General features: G+C 46.7%; 1 long non-coding RNA gene across 1 annotated transcript in view; it reads right to left on the bottom strand.

Moving 5' to 3' along the window:
- Positions 1-1,838: 1,838 nt before the first annotated feature.
- Positions 1,839-18,100, bottom strand: part of LOC138766125 (uncharacterized) — a 40,249-nt gene continuing 23,987 nt past the window's right edge. The window contains exons 2-3 of the long non-coding RNA XR_011358679.1: positions 4,245-4,423; positions 1,839-2,161 (exon numbers count right to left, since the gene is read on the bottom strand). This is a non-coding gene — a long non-coding RNA (uncharacterized lncRNA). The remainder of the gene's footprint in view (positions 2,162-4,244; positions 4,424-18,100) is intronic.

The raw sequence follows: 18,100 nt of genomic DNA, 5'->3' as shown, positions 1-18,100 counted from the left end.
ATTATTATTGAACCTTATATTGCACTTATTTTTGCTATAATTGACTATTTAATGCTCTGTATGAAAATTGGGCAATATTGATGAGATACGTGTGATATATATACAGTATATATACCCATAACGCAAGTTATACAATTGAGTAGTGGATTATTTTTTCCTTCTGGTTTTATGGATTTCAATAAAAGTGTATATTGTATATAATTTTTGGCTATGATCTGGGAATTTATTGGTGTAAACCCAGTCTCTGATTGGCTGAGCGGGCAATTACTCAATAGGTGACATGACATTGCAGCTAGAAGTGGTGGCTGTCAGCTAGACCCAGGAGCGGCGCTACAGGGCACGAGGATCGGTAAGTTTACTTTGTTTATTATTTTTCTGCACCCTCCCCCCCTTCCTCCTTTTTTTGAATTTGGTGGGACTTCTCCTTTAAAGTAGACATTACACTTGGGAAAGCTGTCTGTGCCACCATGTGGGCAGTAGAATAGACATCAGGGGAAGCAAGCAGCACTGCTGTTATGTAACTGTGCCAAATTTGAGGCTTCAGCAGCCCTGCAGTTTCTGACACATCCATTGGTGGCAGCAGAGGGGCCATGTAACCCCTTATAGCTTCCATTCAATGTAAAAATAGAAAGAAATTACATTTTTTTTTAATATTACAAATCTATATAGCTAATCCAACAAAACAGGGCAAGTAGGCTTTAAATATTGCCTGGCTGGAGAACTGGATGTTGCAGAAACCAGAAGGAAGCATCATGACAGAGTGGCTGTAGTGGCAAAGGGGTACTCTGGTGAAAAAAACTGTCATTTTTAAATCAACAGGTATCAGAAAGTTATACAGATTGTAAATTACTTCTATTTAAAAATTCCCAGTCTTCCAGTACTTACCAGCTGCTGTATTCTCTACAGGAAGTGGTGTATTCTTTCAAGTCTATCACAGTGCTCTCTGCTGCCACCTCTGTCCATGACGGGAACTGTCCAGAGCAGGAGGGGTTTTCTATGGGGTTTTTCTACTGCTTTGGACAGTTCCTGACATAGTTGGCAGCAGAGAGCACTGTGTCAGACTTGAAAAAAAAAATAAATAAACCACTTCCTGCAGGACATACAGCAGCTGATACGTACTGGAACAGCTGAGCTTTTAAATATGTCATTTACAAATCTGTATAACTTTCTGGCACCAGTTGATTTGAAAACAATTTCTTTCCCCCGGAGTACCCCTTTAAATAGCTCAAACGATAAACTGAATAGTAGAATAAAATCTTTTATTTGTATAACACATAAGAACGCAGAGCCCACCGGCGGAGTAGTTTCTCTCCTGGTCAGTAGAAAGCCCATTCCTCTCCGCTCTGTGCATTTTGATGTTGCTGTACAGATAAAGCCTCGGGTTATTGAGTGGCGTGGCTTTAATATTTTATTTTCCTTTTTTTTATATCCTTTTAAATACATTGGGGGCAGTAAAATAATTGGTTGCATAGGTGTAGCCTTTAAGACGAATGAAAAGAATACATTTAATCTGGATCATACAGCCTTGGAATGGTTCTTATTCCCTAAATGTCTCTGGAAAGGTTCAATCATTTCACTATGGATCAGGAAGTGATAGGTGCCCAATAAGGGGGCAGTAAGGCCATTGCCCTGAGGCCTTGTCCCTCTTCCCCTCTTTCCCTCTGTGTGTCTTATAGGTTTGCTCTGTCTCTGTCATTATCTAGGCCAGGGATGGGGAACCTCGGCTCTTCAGCTGTTGCTAAACTACAACTCCCATCATGCCTGGACAGCCAAAGCTAAAGCTTTGGCTGTCTAGGCATGATGGGAGTTGTAGTTTTGCAATAGCTGGAGAGGCAAGGTCCCCTCCCCCTGCTCTAGGCTGTGACTTCTCGCCTCCCTATGAGGCCTTCTCGGCTGAGCAGGACCAGGTGGAGCGCTCTCGGGCTTATTTGATAAAGCAACTGGAAAAAGCAAAATGCAAACAGAGGCTCCTGTTCTCGGCAGCATACATAATCCAATAACTGCAGCGTCGGGAAGTTTATTAGTTTATTAAATATCTGGCGCACTTCTGCTCCGCTGGTAAATAATCCCGAGTATAACTTGGCATTTGGACTATGGCAGTTTTTGAGATTGTTTGCAGTGACTCGTGGCGGCTGATTTGGTGGCTTCGATTCAATGGAGCCTGTAAAAAGAGTAAGATTAACTGTACAAAGAATTAAATACATTGTGTCACTACGAGACTGTGGCGTGTGGCGGAGTTCTGCTTATATGATGTCATCCATAAGATTAAGGGTACGTTCACACGTACCGGATCCACAGTGGATTTTATCTAAATAACTGAGCACAGCATCAAATCTGCTGCAGATCTTCTGCGGATCCTGTACATGTGAACGCACCCTAAGGCTATGTTCACACTATGTAAAACTATGGCCGTTGTTGCCGATGTCAACAATGGCCATAGTTTTTGCGGGGTGGAACAATGCCTTAGTTTCAATGGGATCCTGGACAGAGCGTATACACATTGCATATGCTCCGGCCGGCATCCCGTGCAGCCCCGCAAATAACTGACATGTCAGTTTTCTGCGGCCGCAATTCAATGAATTGCGGCCGTAGGAAACCCTGTCTGTTCACACTATGAAGCGAGTGGCTCAGGCCGCTCGCTCCATAGTGTGCAGGGGGAAGCTCTGATAATACATATTATCAATAAAGCAATCAGTTAACCCTTTTGAAGTGACATCACCATGTTATCCAGGAAGTGACATCACCATGTTATCCAGGAAGTGACATCACCATGTTATCCAGGAAGTGACATCACCATGTTATCCAGGAAGTAAAGCCTTGATGCAGTAGTAAGTGCAGGGAAAAAAAGCACTTTATAAGCATTTGTATAACTTTTGGGGGGCAATACAATACAATATTGACCCAGGCTGCTTCCCCAAGTGTAAGGTCTATTCTAATGTGTTAGAATAAAAGTCAGGGGAGGCTCAGTATCTGCACTCAGCAGCCCCAATGATATGTAACCCTGCCAGGATCAGGGATTGAACAGCTCTGCAATTCTCATCAAAGCCATTGGGGGCAGCAGAGAAACACATCTCCTAATGCTGCCACTCAATGTAAAAATTAAATCATAAGTTCTGTTTTATTACAGAAGTTATAAAACTTCATTGAAGAAATGTAAAAAAAAATTCCATTTATTAGAATATCTCTTTAAGGCCTCACACGTGTCCGACTTTCACCGCCTCCGCCCATTAGCTGATAGAAGTTGCCATGACACTTGTACAAGTGCCGAAGTCTCTTCAATATTTCCTCCTGCTTGTCCTTGAATCGCTGCAGAGTATCATTGAACTAAATGATACAGCGTTGTAGTGCCCACTACTAAAGCAAGGAGGAGAAGCTGTAAACATTCAAGAGGCCACGGCCCCTCCAAACAGAGGAGGAGGCGCCCCTGCATGTCTAATACTGGTGGCTTACATTTACAGCCACTTTTGCATAAGAAATTGCCCTATGGAAATACAGTCAAAAAAACTTAAAGTGGTTCTCCCACCCTAACAATAAACCAATCATAGGGCGTCCATAGTTGCCAACATTTGACATTTTTTCCAGGGACACTTTAACGTTAACAAGGGGTGTGGCTTATTGTGGGTGTGGTATCTATGGGTGTGGTTTGCGGGGTGTGGCTTGTCTACCGGCTTCCCGTGGTGGTGGGGGGGGGGGAAACCAGGACTGTTGCCAACTATAGGCATCCTGTCCTGCTGATTGGATCCACAGCCATCAGCTGGAGGAATGTTTTAGTGACTCAATTTCTCTGCAGCGCCACCCCAGGAGAAGTGAGGCATTGCACAGTACTATCAGGGTAATGTATGGGCAGACAGGGTAACATATGCTCTGTAGCTCCTTATTAACACAGCACGTTGTGCCTAAAATAGTGTGTAATAAAGTGCCTGTAATAACATTGCTGTACTCTTGTGATTTCCTGCTGTGGTCACGCCGTGCGTACATTGCATCACGCAGATAAAACAGCATGGAGCATCGCAGGGGGATGGAGCTGAATCACTACTGGAGAGACATCACAAAGTTCATTGTTTTAGGTTCAACCAAAATTTTTCAAAAACCCCTTAAGGGTGGGTTCACACATAACGGAATCGCAGTGAATCCCGGTACTGTCAGATTGAATAGGATTATATACTCATAGCAGATTTTTCACCCTGCTGCAAGTATGTAAATGCTGCCTCCCTTAGCCCGCAATGGCCCAGTGAATACATTACCGATCCACCCTCCGGCCTGCTTCAGGGTCTCCCGGAATCCTGACATCCCGATCAGCTATTCGGGGGCCGTGGGGCTGTCCCATCTCGATCAGTGATTGGGTGAGCAGCCTGTAACCGTGGAGACAGGTGTAGAAGCTTCCATGGCAGCTCCTGACAGTGGGGAAAAGCTAGAAGGTCACCTGGGAGCGTGGAGAAGTAAGGAAAAAACGTTTTTATTTTCTATATACAATATGGGCTCTAATGATATAAAATATATATATAAAAAATATATATTAAAAGTTCAGTCTCGGCACTCACCATAATGCTTCATAATATTTATTGTAGAAAAAAGTTAATCACAAAAATACAACGGCAACAGGATGTTTCGGCTTCAAGCCTTTCTCAACTGTCTGACGCCGAAATGTCCTGTTGCCGTTGTATTTTTTTGATGAACTTTTTTCTACAATAAATATTATGAAGCATTATGGTGAGTGCCGAGACAAAACTTCTATAATACTACGGAGTTTTTTTCTTACTACGAGTATCACCTATAAACACAGAAGTTCCGTATAAAAGACTTTTCTACACACACACATATATATATATATATATATATATATATATATATATATATATATATATATATATATATAGCCTGTGCTGCGTGATAGTCAAGTTGCGTAATAGGCTCTGCCTAGCAGATCGATGCTCACTTATCTGTAGTAATGGGGCAAGTAATATAGTCCTAAAGGTCTGATCACTGACAGATGATGTCAGTGGTCATGGAAAATAACTGCCCTACCCCTTTGTTCTGGGAGAGATAAGCCACAGCCAGAACTCTCTCCCTGCGTCTTAACTCTTTTCCTCCCCTAGAGCGTACAGGATTGCTTCCTGTGTATGGGAAGTACAGAGGTCGAATAGGAGAGATGACTGATGGCTCATTGTTTGGACCTCCGTTATTGAAGGTGTATGTCCACCATAAGGGGGTGGGGCTCCAATAACCTTTTGGCCATCTATTTCCTATCTGTTTATCCCATTTCCTAAATATAGACTGCAGCCCCTTTAATTTCCCCTTCTACAATCCAGATGGCTTCATCTGGTGTTATCAGATTTATTTCTTGTTTTGTTTTACATGGATGGATATTACTGTCTACAATAACTACCAATTCATCCTAATCCTAGCAGGATGTACCTTCCCGGTGCACCGCTCACTCCGCATAGCAAGGAAGACGCTTTTTTATTATATAAAATAAATGTAAAAAGTGATTGAAAGAGTTGAAATAAAGTCAGATTTGTGATTCTCTCTACCTCCCACTAACATTGACTTTGTCAAAGACTTTGTAGAACACAATACACACATATTGTAGAGAGGACCAGATACTGGAACCCTACATTCTCCTAATCGTAAGAGAGGCCTACATTTAGAGAAGGGGCTCTCCTTGATGTGACACCCCTATAACTATTGTAGTGTCCCAGCACAGCTGTGCCACTAAGTCTTTTATGCACCTGGGCAAAGTAACTCACTCAGGTTCCCACCGTGGGATATGGTCAAAGTGTATTCTGTATTTTCCCCACTAGGTGTCCCTACTGTGTTTTCTGTATGTTTTACATTATGCACAGCTGAAGGAAACATTGGGTCAATTGTATTTGTCACATGTTTGTTTTCCTCCTATTATAGTCTTCCTTCTCTCTTCTACACTGCACAGCCCCACCAATCTTACACCAGCTAAGGCAACCCTATAAAAAGGAGCTATTTCCTGGTGGGAAGGTCGTTTCAGTTTCAGTTTCAGTCACTAGAGAGAGAAACACAGAGAGTTCCTGCTGCAGTTAAGCCAGGACCTGGCTTAGGCCAGGACCCTTGTCTGGGACCAAAAGACGTTTTCTATTTTTATTTACCTAACCACCGCTAACATGCAGTGCTAGACCCCTCAGGAGCAAAGGACATCCTCTGAGGATCACCCTGTCCACGCCAGGGATACTCTCTACAAGACACAGGGCAGCATACCTGGGTTAGATACTGACCCCAGTAGGACAAAGCTGCGGTTAGCCTATGTATCCTACTGTAACCCACAGCTGTTCTGAAAAGTTTCGGGAAGTCTGCTCAACCTAGCACAGGGACCTCGTACTACCCTATCAGGACGGGTATCTTGACACTGTGTACACAGCTACATTGGACAAGGCCCTAAAGACACTCCTCTACTCTCTTCTACAGTTACTACTCCTACACCTACACAATAGGTTACACTTGGGTTATCCAAACATGCGTAATCAGCGCCTTTCTAGGGGTGGGTACCAATGCCACTCCAGGCTACTGTGACAAGTGCCCAAGTAACCCTATACCCACCTAGCAGCCAAAACACCGCCAAAGCTACCCCGACCAATGCCAACCCAACTGCTTCGCCGCATATATCATAATGGAGGTTGTATAAGCTGTTCATACAGTACATCATCCATCTTTGTCCTCATGGGATAGAATTGCACTCTACCATCTATACTCAAGACCAGCCGCACAAGTTCATTTTTCCATATTTTGGTAAATCTTACGGGAATGATGGGAACCATTTGTGTTATGACATATAAATAACACAACAGCAAAACAACTGTGTGTCTCCATACATGCAAAGCACAAGTGAAAGTAGAAAGTGAGCGACAACTTAGTGGAACTTTCTAGGACTTTCGGTTTCCTTACTATGTGGGTGAGAAGATCACGCCAAGTAACTGGGAGGAAACACAGACAGGTATAAAAATCTGTATATAAGAGGTATACAAGTCACTCTGCAACTACCTCCATATTGTTATATGTAATATTACTGTATATAACCAATATGAAAGATAAGTCAGCCTCCCAAGATTCAATTTGGCAGGTTTTGCTCAAATTGGACCATCAAATTTCCATTTAATTCAGATTAGATTTGGTCCTATAATTTCGGCCCATGAAGTATAAGGTCATATTTTGATGCACAATACTGTTACTTACCTCCTCTAGCCGTATAGTAAACAGCAATGCATAGCACGTGCATCACTGTATACTGTATAGGAGCAGGGACTTCTGTCAAAATGACAGGAGTCCCTACTAGTTAGTCTCTACTTATCACTGCTCCTCTGGGAGATAGTGTCAAAATACTCACCTTCTTCTCACTCATGCCAGTGCCTTCCTCTTTGGCCTCTAGTGACCATTAAAGGGAATGGGTCACCTAAATTTTCTTTTTCTGATTAGATACAAAAAATTGTCCTTTTATTTGAATCTGTTTCTATTTTCTGGCTGTAATTTTCTTCTATGTCCCTTTTTGTGCACTGTTATGGGAGCTCCCATCTTGTCTGCGCTTTTCTTAACAGCATTTAGTAATATGCTTTACAGCAAGTCTCATAAACATAGACAACAATAGGCAGACTCCTTGAGATGAATGAGAAACATCATTGAGCGCGCTTTGCGACATGTGAAGAGGTCATTCCGCAGGGAGCTGCTATTGTCTCCTCTATCTCCCGGTGTCACATGACGCTGTAATGCTGTACAGATTGCTTTACAGCAGCCTCCTCTTATCACCACAGACACAACAGGAAGTCTCAGCTTAGTTTTAGCCCCAGTGGTGAGAATGAGAACTGCAAGATATCAGATTACTTTATAATATAGATAGAAAAAAGAGGCAGGCACTAGCCACAGACACGGGAGCAGGGAGCAAGTGAGTATCTATATAACATATCATGAGGGCTGAGCAGTCAGGATTACTGCATGTTAGGTCACTCAAAGAAATTTTTTTGTACAATTTGGAAGAAATTTGTTGCGATTTGATATCATTTGATTGGCTCATCACCAGTACGTTCCTATCACTTAGTATCTACCTCCATATTGTTACATAACCCCTATCCTCCATCATTTGGCAGCCATCTTTGTATTATTCCATGTTATATCAGTATATTGCCAGTATCCTCCTGTCACCTTTACTACATTCCATGGGAACCTCACAGGTGTCTTATATAATGGAGCAGTTCAGCCTTGAGTGGCAGCCGAGTCTCGTGATATCAGGTGAACTCCTTTATGATTGGCAGCGGATCACTCATGTGGCTGGAGGAGAATATAGACGTTCCCTATTGTGTTGTTTGACCTTAATGTTGATCAATAACTCATACTTAGACACCAGACCATTAACCTCCAGCCCCTCTGTACATTTCAATTTATTCAGCCTGGAATGATTAGTAGACTGGTATTTACAGCCCGGAGCATTGCTCGGAGACATTGAGCTGGAACGCGTTCTCCTAGACGCCTGTAAGAAAGTGTGTTTAATCGATTGATTAGAAGTTATGCTGCTGCGGGGATGTGGACTATACACGGACAATAATAAGCTCCTGTTCTCAGCGCTGATGGATAACTTAATACCAGGGTAAATTGTCGAGGGTGGTAATATTGCTGCTCGGGCTGCACATTGGATGTTACACTCAATGGTATTTAAAGTTGAAATTTGTGGAAAATTTCTCTCTATAATGTAGCAAGTGCAGCAAGAAATCCACCAAACCCACAATCCCCATTACTGATCAGTGGCCTGGTGGCCCAGGGGTCTATAGATCTGTCCAGCATCTTTGTGGTGTTACTGATAAGCAAACTTACAGAGCATTCTGGTTCCTCCGAACCTAAAAGTAAAACAGTTGACACCTCACCAACACCACAAAAGATGTATCCCAAGGGTACAGGTTTGTGTGGGTGCACAAGGGATAGGCCAGAGTTCAATGCTTTAGGAAAACAGAACACTTTACTAGTGCAATACAAGGAAGGTACTTTGGTAGGAATACAGTCCAGTGCAAAACAGAAAAAATACAATCTTGTGAGTTACTTAGATGCTTGTAGTTGAGATAGAGATAAGGTGTTTTGGAGAAGACAGAGTTTTGCAGTAGAGAGAGTAGGGGAGAGGGGTTGCCAGAGGGGCCTTGTCCAATGTAGAAGTGTACTCTGGAACAGTAGAGATATAGAGAATACTGGTACTCAAGGATGACCTATAGTCTGACCGACTACTGCCCCCTAGTTGCGGGCTACCCAACCTAGTTGGGTAATATGCGCCCCAGGCCTTGTTATCTGGGCTAAGCCGTCTTTTAAGACTTTCCCTTTGTCTTGCACTTCGCAGTAGAATACGTAGACATTCCGTACCTTTGTTCCACTGGGATCAGTTCCTATGACTCCTGAGATAACTGCCCTGCACTTTTAGAAAGGTTTCTGGCGTGGACAAGGTGTTCCCTGTACTGCTTCTCTCCCCCTGTAGAGTTCTAATACTGCATAGTGGTTCTGTTGCTCATGAGGAAAAGAACAGTGGTTAGCTTTGTTAGTTGCGTCTCTCTCACACTGAATCCAGACTACTGACTGACTAACTCCTCCCACCAGGAATTAAGTCCTAACTACAGGGGTCTGGAGAGGAGGGAAAGCACCTGCACCTGTAAAATTGGGCAACAACAAGTTACCTGTCCCTGTCTAAGGAAAGCAATTCCCCTAATATCTTGTCTTCCACCACTCCACCCAGGAAACTTGACTTCACCGTCCATCTTTTTACAGTGAGCTGAACCACCAGCCCTGCCACCGGCAGAGTGGACACACCATATGGGCACATGCCCGGCTAACATTCAATGTTTTTAACAAAACATTCCCTTTTACATGAGCTGTGTATGTACTAGCATAATCACCTGCACAGCACTGGTCATGTGACCACATACATAAGAGCAAATACATAGCTTGGCTGCTGCAGAGCACCATGGTAATAAACTCTGTAAATATATATTAATTCAATTTGAAAGGAAAATCCATGGATGCCTATGCACAGGGCGGACCACTAGTAACTGAAAAAGTACCCTTAAAGGGGTATACCACTTACTTTCATTTAAAAATTTCCAGTCTTCCTGTACTTATCAGCTGCTGTATGTTCTGCAGGAAGTGGGGTATTCTTTACAGTCTGTCAGTGCTCTCTGCTGCCACTTCTGTCCATGTCAGGAACTGTCCAGAGCAGGAGAGGATTTCTATTGGGATTTGCTAGTACTCAGAGAGCACTGTAGAAAAAATACACCACTTCCTGCAGGACATACAGCAGCTGATAAGTACTAGAAGAGTGGTGATCTTTAAGATCTAGGATTGCAGCTCTGGCCCAGTAACGTCAAAGGATTTAAGCTGCAATACCAGATGCAACCTGTGGATAAGTGTGGCGCTGTTTTAGGAGGAAAGCTCCCATGTTTCCTTATCCTGTAATGTCTATGGGGACAATATAATTTACAGATCTCTCTACACCATGTACATGTAAGTGACGCAAAGTATTGCCATTGTCTCATCTATCGTGTCTGTAGATGTCAGACGATGAACCTTATTTGAAGCCGAAGTAAGAAAAAAATAGTCAAATAAACATAAAGTGGAGAAATTAAATGAAAAAAAAAAAAAGTGGGAGCTAAGAGCGGCGTAATTGGGAGTTATTTGTGTTTGAGATTGTAATAAAATATATTGGCGCCTCCTCGGAGCCACAAACAAATCTCGTCTGCGTAAATAATTACACGAAAGTAAATTGGGCAGAGTGATTTAACCAAGACGGAGCGGCAAAGAAACGAAAAGAGGCAATTGGTTTTAGGTGAGTAATTATATATACAACTTCAGGGTTAGACGGAGGACGCACAATCAATGGCGCTTTCTTCTATTGAATGATATATACCAACAATCTGTCCTCACCGCTTATCCTTTACAGGTATTTAATTCCTATCCTGATACTTATGATTTAGACGGCATTGGGATTAGTTTATAAAACGGTTTAAAGGGATATTCCACTCAAACAAAACTTTTGATATGTTGCTGCCCATGCTGAGACTAACAATTCCTTCCATACTGGTTATTATCTATTCAGTCTCCTTCCCCCAGTTCTGAGCTGCTGCTTTCTGCTGAAGGCACAAAAATGTTGGTGAGAGCTTTTCTCTCTGTCTTCCCCTCCATCCCCCCTCGGCTGACGGCTGATGTAAAAAAAAGTCCCTGGAAGGCTTTATCTGCATCTTTGTAGCCTCTGTGTAATGCTGGAAGGGTTAATCATAGTGAATTTATAAGCAACTTGACCTCAGATTAACCTTCCCAGCATTACAAAGAAGCTACAAAGTTGCAGATAAAGCCTGCCAGGGACCTGTTTACATCAGCCATCTCAGAAGGGAAGGGGGAGGAGGGGGAGACAGAGAGAAAAGCGCACACACACATTTTTGTGTCTTCAGCAGAAAGCAGCAGCTCAGGACTGGGGGCAGCATAGGCACCATGGGCAGCAACATATCAAAAGTTATGTTGGAGTGGAATACCCCTTTAAAGGGAGGGTATCATCTGACTTTTTTTTCTTCCAAATCTGACCCAGATATCGAAACATGTTCTTTTTTATAAGCCATTTCTATTTGCAGATTGTGTGTGTGTGTGTGTGTATATATATATATATATATATATATATATATATAATTATTATTTTTTTTTTTTCCAGGTAGTTATTAGGTTGAGGCCGAGCTCTGAGCATCACTTATTGTGAATTATCAGTCATGTGAACCATTATATATATTTACATACTGTATAGGTATCATCTTTGACTATACTCCTGCCTGTGCTGATAATAATGACACTGCTACAGAACAGGAAGTGTCAGCTTAGTATTAGGCTTAGTGTAGTGTCCCACTACGTGTTTTCTTTTCTCTTCTTACACCTTGGTTGCCTTTTGTTTGGCTCCTGGCGTCGTCGATGCGTACATGACAACCGCACAGGCCAGTTGCATAAGAGTGCGACGACGGCGTCCATAACAGCCAGAATGCTTCTCATGTTTTTGCTATACTCTGCTCTGCTATTCCTTGTTGTAGTGGTGGCCACTGTTCTCTCCCTGACTGATCAGCATAAGGTGTAGTGTGTTCACTGATTGTTGACTGACAGCTGACTCACCAGTCAGCTGTCGCTATCTGGGCAGACTGTATAGAGTTCCATGACAAAAACTCGACTTAATCTAACGCCACCAGTAATGAAGACAGACAACAGTGTTTCTTTGCTGGGTGATGGTCGGCCACAACTTTTATTTAACCATTTTATAACCGCTAGGTAACCACGGGCACTGGAGTGCCCAACAACCTAAGGGGTAGCCTCGGGGTGCCACCGGCGGACTCCCACCGTACACGTACGACAGCTATTCCCCAGAACTGCTAAACAGGTTTTTTCCCGCAGCTGTGACTTGTACACACAAAATTCCTTTTTTTTTTTTTTTTTTTTTTTTAAACGAGTATATGCAACAAATATTTCCAGGGAGGGAGGGTGGGAAACCGCTCCAGAGAAGGCAGGTCAGTGAAAAAGCGCGGGCCGGCTAGGTGTTATATAGGGGGAGGGGTGATCTGCCCGCATACCCACTCTGATTGGCCCAAAAACCCGGGGCTATTAGGTATTGGCCCCTCACAACCCAGTTATCCAGAAGAGGAGGGGGGGGAAGGAGGTGGAACATTAAGGGAGCTGTTAACCCCTTCCTGGTGGCCCATACGATCCCAGCTAGGGAGCGCATGGAGGGACCCCCTCATACAGTCAGGCATCACCCATTCCTATACAGACGGGTGCTGTTCAGACTGTATAGAGTTCCATGACAAAAACTCGACCTAATCTAACGCCACCAGTAATGAAGACAGACAACAGTGTTTCTTTGCTGGGTGATGGTCGGCCACAGCTTTTATTTAACCATTTTATAACCGCTAGGTAACCACGGGCACTGGAGTGCCCAACAACCTAAGGGGTAGCCTCGGGGTGCCACCGGCGGACTCCCACCGTACACGTACGACAGCTATTCCCCAGAACTGCTAAACAGGTTTTTTCCCGCCACGAAGGAGCTCTGTGCCTACACAGGGCTCCGACCACCACCCAACAGGAAGAGTGCCTGCTCAATTCCATCCTGAAGGCCGGACAAAAATATGTCCGTCCCGATGTCCATCAGGTGTACTCCATCGTCCAACAACAGCCCACTACCCCCCCCTTCTAGCTGGCGGTGTCGTACGACCACGCCAGACCTAGATCTAACAAACCTGAACATACGGGCGTTAAGCGTCTGCCTGGATCTTTCCACTGCCTCAGGATCTCTGGCATAGTGCCACAACAAGCGAGGGACGATCTCTGACCATACGAGTACGCATTCAGAGAATAAGGAACCGATGCGCTCTATGTCCGCCTGCATCAGCGTCCCCAACTCGCCTATTTTGCAATGACACAGGTCATTACCCCCAGCATGGACTACGAGAATGACCGGGCCTGTCGCTGTAGCCGCAAAGGCCATGACCTCCGGGAGCACCTGCTGCCACCGCAATCCACGGATCCCTCTCCATGACACTCGGATGTGCCTAAAACCAAGGCTCCGACCTCCCGGACGAACCTCCGCCCTCTGACCGGCCCGGAATATGTAGGAATGGCCCACAATAAAAAGGGAGGCACGATCCCTAAAGGAAAACAAAGTTAGTACTTATAATAACTCAGGTCTAACGTACCGCGCATAGCAGCCGGAGCGCCACCGGCCAATCCTCTTGACCGTCTCCTCTGACAGGCCTGCCCTAGCCGCCTCCGTGGCCACCCCGATTCTAAATGAGTGGGTCCCGTAATCCTGCGCCCTGAGCCCCAACCCCTTAAGCAAAGTGCGGAAAATTGACCTAAACTGATAAACCGTGAGGGGAGTCCCATCCTCATGCAGCAAAAACTGATCACCCGGGACCCTAACTCGCAAAAATTCACCCACCAACTTGACCGGGAACACCTGACCTTCAATGGACCATAACGGCAGCCAGGCCCCCTGAGCAAGCTGGTCGGTCTTAGACTTCCTGATACGAACCCTGACCGCCCTATCACCCATAACCACATCCGACTCCCTTAACCCTCCAGATTTGTTCTTAGACAGCGGAAGGAGCTCACCCACCCTAAGGGCCCCGAAAAAGGCTAGACCAAACGCCGCTGCCATAAGGGCGGTCTCGTAAGGAGATCTGCAAGCGATAGGGCAATGAGCAACTAGGCGAGCCAGCAACTGGTAAGAAACCGGCCTGCGTTCATCCGCTGAAACCTTCTCTTTTTTCCAACCCTTCAACGCTTGCCTGATTAAAAACGCCCGCGTGACATCTTCCCAACCTAGAAGTTTAAAGTAAAAGGAAACACCAGCTAGCCTCCGCTGCTCAACAGAACCCGAAGCGCCATTCTGCCGCAAGCGCAACAACAATTCCATCGTGACCTCGAGGCGACTATTCATGTTGTGGACGACATCCCTAGAACCTACCAAGGCACCCCACTCCTACAAAGCCTTACCATGCTGCTGCCATGTGGCCGGGGAGACCGATGCTGCGACCAAAGACATCATTTCAAGTCCACCAAGTTCCATAGACGCTCTGGGCACTCCCTGCCCGTTACGACCGCCCCAGGCAAAAGACTCCGGAACTCCTGCCAATTAAAGCGAGACAAAGCATCAGCAACCCTGTTATCCACGCCCGGGACGTGACTGGACCTGAAATAGATGTTAAAGTCAAGGCAACGAAGAACCAAATGTCTCAACAAGTTAATAACAGGTGCGGAAGAGGAAGACAAATTGTTAATGCACATTACCACGCTCATGTTGTCGGACCAAAAGCAAATGTGACGGTTGGCAAGCTGAGGACCCCAGATCTCCACTGCAACCACTATCGGGAGAAGCTCAAGAAGCGTGAGGTTACCGCAGAGACCCCGGGACCCCCAGGCCGCCGGCCACTCTGCCGCACACCACTCATTGCCAAAGATGGCCCGAAGCCGACGGAACCAGCTGCATCCGTAAAGAACGCTAACTCCTGGTTCGTCATGCGTTCACTCATCAGGCAAGTACGTCCGTTGTAGTGGGACAAAAATTGGAGCCAGATCCGGAGGTCTGCCTTGATGACGCCGGTGAGGCGTATTCTATGACCCGGGCACTTCGCCCCTCTAGTGGACATGGCCAGGCGTCTGGAAAAAATACGCCCCATGGGCATGACTCGGCAAGCGAAAACTAGGTTGCCCAACAACGACTGCACTTGCCTGAGAGTGACTTTGTTCACAGCCAAGAAACCTTCAATCAAGCTACACATTTTCTCCAGCTTGTCGCTAGGAAGGCGGAAAACCATCTCTACCGTATCTATCTCGATACCCAGGAAAGTTAGACGAGTGGAGGGGCCCACAGTCTTGTCCTCAGACAAAGGTACCCCGAACTTGTTCATGAAAAACTTAAAAGTGGTCAACAAGTGCATGCAAGAATGATCCTTCTGAGGACCCACAAAAAGAAAATCGTCTAAATAGTGCAAAACCGCATTCGATCCTGTCTCATATCGCACCACCCACTCCAGGAAGGAGCTGAAAACCTCAAAGTAGCGGCACGATATGGAACAGCCCATAGGCAGGCACATGTCATAATAGAAAAAAACGTCCAACTGAAAACCTAACAAATGGTGACACTCGCGGTGAACAGGGAGCAAGCGGAAAGCCGATTCCACGTCCGATTTGGCCATGAGGGCACCCGGGCCTGCCTTCCTCACCAGCATGACCGCTCTGTCAAATGAAACATAAGAGACTGAAACATCATCTTCCGGGATACCGTCGTTGACCGACATACCTTTAGGGTGCGAAAGATGATGAATGAGTCTGAACTTACCTTCCTCTCGCTTCGGAACAACACCAAGCGGCGACACCCGCAGGTTATCGAAAGGGATCACTCCGAAAGGGCCGGCAATACGCCCCAAAGCGACCTCCTTAGCAATCTTCTCTCTCATAACCTGAGGGTGCTCACGCGCCGACTTGAGATTGCTCGAAAACTGAGGCAAGCTGGAAAACAGAAATGGAATGAAAAAACCTTCCGTGAAGCCTTGAAGAACTATCGCCGCTTCGCTCTCATTGGGGTACATCTCTAGCCAAGGGCGCATCGCGAGAACGTTCACTGGCGTCCTTGGCTTCGGCCGCAGGGGTTTTTGTGGCAGGCTTAACTGCGGGTCGGGGGCATCGTACGACCGCATGAGTACCCCCGCAGGAGGAGCACTCGTGCTTGTACTTGCATATTCCGGCAAATTTGCAGTGACCCTCGTTGTAGAGCCAGCAGGCGCCCGGTCTTCGCACGGCCACTGCGCCTGAAGTTGAAGGCGCTCCCTGGGCAGTGGCCGGGCCATGAAAGGGAGCCGTTCTGGGTGTCATCATTAACCTCAGCCAGACATCCGTGGCCCTGACTCCCCAACCGATGTCCGGCTGGAGAGCCAGACGCCTCCGGAAGTCCTCATCATACCGCCACCAGGCGGAGCCTCCATGAGACTTGTATGCGTTGTATATGCTATCAAAATACACAAAAAGCTCGGAGCAACGCTCCGGGTGTTTTTGACCCATAACACAACCAAGGACTGAGAACGCCTGAACCCAATTGTTCAAGGTCTTGGCAACCCGAGGCTTGTCCGTAAATTTAACGTTACTGTCCGTATAAGGACGCCTCTCCTTGTCAACAGTATGTTGATCTACGGACACCAAGGACCATATATCAACATACTGATTGCTCCAAATTTTTTCCCTTGTTTCAACATCAAGGTGCGTACCCAGTGGGCTGATTCCACAGAAGAAGGAATCCTTGTGTAAACCCGCCAGAGGAGGGGGGGCCTTAATTACTGATGACCCCGAGGGGGGGACTAGCGCTGCCGCTGGCAACCTACCCAATATAGACTGCAAAACTGACACCACATCGGATTCCTTGGAACCACCGCTACCCCAGGCCCCCGTGAAATTAAACTCACCGCTTCCTGACGTGTTTGGAACCACCTGAGGAGACCGCTGAGGTACCGACCGGAGAGTCGTATCAGGAATCGGAGCTTCCACCGGAAACGTTGCAGGCAAAACTGGGAACCTAGGGGGAGAAGGCGCCCTGCGTCCACGGTGATCCCTCGGGGGCCGGACAGACGTTTCAGAGGCGCTGGAAACCTCCGAAGAAGACGGGGAACGCCAGCGGGAGGATCTAGAACGTCTAGAACTACCGGACACCCTGGATCGACGACTGGAGCGGCGATGGTAAGTACCAGCTGATCTGCGGCGACTGTGGCGCCGGTAATCCTGGGATGCAGACGATGATCCAGATCTACTGCGGCTGCGTCTGGGGCGGCGGGAGCGGGAGCGATGGCGGGACGTGCTAGCGCACGGCAATGCTACCCCTGCCGGGGGAACAGCGCAGCAGGGTCCTGTCTCATTATGAATGCCAGCAGGAAATGTTTGCCCTAAGGGCTGCCCAGTAATACCCTGCGGTGCGGGTCCTGCAACAGATGATGGAGGGGGTGCTACCTCCACCTGGGGTATTCTGGATGCTTCCTCAATTTGTGTGGGCTGGGCCGACGGGAGGGGGGCTTCCCCTGAAGAAATACTGGCCTGGCTCCCCATTCTATACCAGGGAAGCCTGACTGGCACCGCAGCTGGGGTACTAAATAAAACGGGCCTGATGGGCTGTAGAAAAGAAGCAGCCCCCCGCTCTAAGATAGTGGCTGAGGCTATGGCAGAACCTGGGGCCTCATACGGCACCAGGCTGTGAACTGCCGTGGGTGACAAACCTCCAGAGGCGGCCCCTTCCTGCTGCGAACCAGGGGCTTGGGAAACCGACGGCCGGGGATCCGTTTCGGCACGCTGTTGGGACGCCGACAGAGCCGCGGGGGAAGACGCCGCCGAGACTCCTCTCCTCTGCCTGCCACGTGACCCGCCGGAAACCAGAAGCTGGGGGCTGGGACTCAGGCGCACGGGAGCACGGGATCGCCTCGCGGACAGCCAGGAAACGGCTGAGCCAGCCCTCACCCTCCGAGGCGGCACGCGCCTGAAGCGCAGCACGCAGATCCTCATCGGCCGATGTCATGGACTCAGACCGCTTCTCAAACCGCTCCAGAGA

The sequence above is a fragment of the Dendropsophus ebraccatus genome, chromosome 10, assembly GCF_027789765.1.
Source record: "Dendropsophus ebraccatus isolate aDenEbr1 chromosome 10, aDenEbr1.pat, whole genome shotgun sequence".
NCBI classification, from domain to species: Eukaryota; Metazoa; Chordata; class Amphibia; order Anura; family Hylidae; genus Dendropsophus; species Dendropsophus ebraccatus.
This window is presented reverse-complemented; position numbering and strand designations above follow the sequence as displayed.